The sequence below is a fragment of the Chiloscyllium plagiosum genome, chromosome 14 (assembly GCF_004010195.1).
Source record: "Chiloscyllium plagiosum isolate BGI_BamShark_2017 chromosome 14, ASM401019v2, whole genome shotgun sequence".
Lineage (NCBI taxonomy): Eukaryota > Metazoa > Chordata > Chondrichthyes > Orectolobiformes > Hemiscylliidae > Chiloscyllium > Chiloscyllium plagiosum.
This window is the reverse complement of record NC_057723.1, coordinates 62,619,366-62,621,329: the sequence shown is the minus strand read 5'-3', so window position 1 is coordinate 62,621,329 and position 1,964 is coordinate 62,619,366. Positions and strand designations below refer to the sequence as shown.

The window sequence follows — 1,964 nt, the reverse complement described above, 5'->3', positions numbered from 1 at the left end:
ATGAATGAAATCAATGCACTGGGTGGGATTGTGGCTCAGTGGTTAGCATTGTTGCTTCACAGTGCCAGAGACCTGGGTTTAATTCCAGCTTTGGGTGACTGTCTGGGTGGAATAGTCATTCTAAATTGCCCTGTATTGTCCAGGGATGTGTAGGTTATGTGGTTTAGACACGTTAAATTGCAGGGTTATGGGGATGGGGTGGGGTGTTGGGTCTGGGTAGGATGTTCTTCGGAGGGTTAGTGTAGAAACAATGAGCTGCACTGAAGGGATTCTATGATTCGAATGCCAAGTGACTCTTTACTTTACAGGAATATATTAATAATATATTATTAATCTATGACTCCAGCTAAAGACAGCCTTTTACTCTAACCTTGACCTGCTAATTTCACTTTGCAACTGTTGTTATCTGCAGGGGTCCTATGACATTCAGTAACAGGACAGACTGCAGAAAGGCTGATCAACTAATCAGATTGAAGAATTTTTCACTGACAGCAAAGCAGGAAACCAAACACAAGGGAAAAAAAAATCACTTTTAAATCATAGTAAAAAAAGCAAATTAACTTATGTGGTGAATGGGAAATTTTAAATATCTAAAATCAAACTTTCATCGATTTATTTTTTAAAAATCTACAAGACTTTTCTTCAGCGAGAATGAAACTCCACATTTGTGAAACAAGTTTTTTTCAGAATCAACAAGATTATTCAACAGAAATGACAATACAGTACACCATTTAAAAATTCAATTACTGCTAACTGAATAATGATCATGTTCTCATCAGTCATCACAGTAAATCTAGTGGGTAATTGTTTTAAGTTTAGATTAGAGTAGTGCTGGAAAAGCACAGCAGGTCAGGCAGCATCCGAGGAGCAGGAAAATCGACGTTTCGGGTAAGATCCCTTCATCATTTCCCTTCATTTGCCCAAAGTGTCGATTTTCCTGCTCCTCGGATGCTGCCTGACCTGCTGTGCTTTTCCAGCACCACTCTAATCTAAACTCTGGTTTCCAGCATCTGCAGTCCTGACTTTTGCCTAATTGTTTTAAATTGACAATTTCAGAGATGAAACAAATTTTCTTACATTTGATGACAATGGATAGAAACAGATTAGGAATAAAAAGATCTTTTATCAAGAATGCAGAACATTGCTACTGAAGTGCCATCTGGATCAGTGCTGGAGCACTATATATTTCTTAACCAAATTGATGATATAGATATACTAAACTTGGTCTTTTCACCTAAACATAGAATCATACAGCATGGAAACAGACCCTTCAGTACAAACCGTCCATGCATCCCAACCCAATCTAGTCCCACCTGCCAGCATCCGGCCCACATCCCTCCAAACCCTTCCTGTTCATATACACATCCAAATGCCTCTTAAATGTTGCAATTGTTCCAGCCTCCACCAAATCCTCTGGCAGCTCATTCCATACACTACGCATGGTTCAGAGAGCAAGGAAAGTCCAAGGGAGTGAAGGGATGGGCCGCCAGAATGACGTGTTCACTGGCAGTGGTGGGATTCAAACCCACGCCTCAACTGAGAGTGGAACTTGAGTCCAGCGCCTTAGACCACTCAGCCACACTACCAACCCCACAGCTTGATGATGCAAAGCTAAATGGGTCAGTAAGCTGTGAAAAAACTGAGTAATTGAGATAGAGAATAATATGAGGTGTAAAAAATTGTCAATTTTAATAGGAAGGATGGAAAAGCAAAATATTTTCTAAAAAGTGAAAAAAATAGAAAACTTTGATATTCTGAGGGATTTGGGTATCTATATACATTCAGATACAACAAGCAATTAGGAAGGCAAATAATATGTTCATCTTTATTTAACAGAAGTTGGAATCAAAAAATGGAAATCTTGCTACCATTATACAGGATTTTACTGAGACCTCACATGGAGTACTATATACCATAAAGAATCATAGAATCCCTACACTGCAGAAAGTTAAAACTCACATAAC

At 38.8% G+C, this 1,964-nt stretch overlaps 1 non-coding gene across 1 annotated transcript; it reads right to left on the bottom strand.

Moving 5' to 3' along the window:
- Nucleotides 1-1,504: 1,504 nt before the first annotated feature.
- Nucleotides 1,505-1,586, bottom strand: trnal-caa. The gene has a single exon. It is a non-coding gene; the product is annotated as a tRNA-Leu (tRNA).
- Nucleotides 1,587-1,964: the final 378 nt, after the last annotated feature.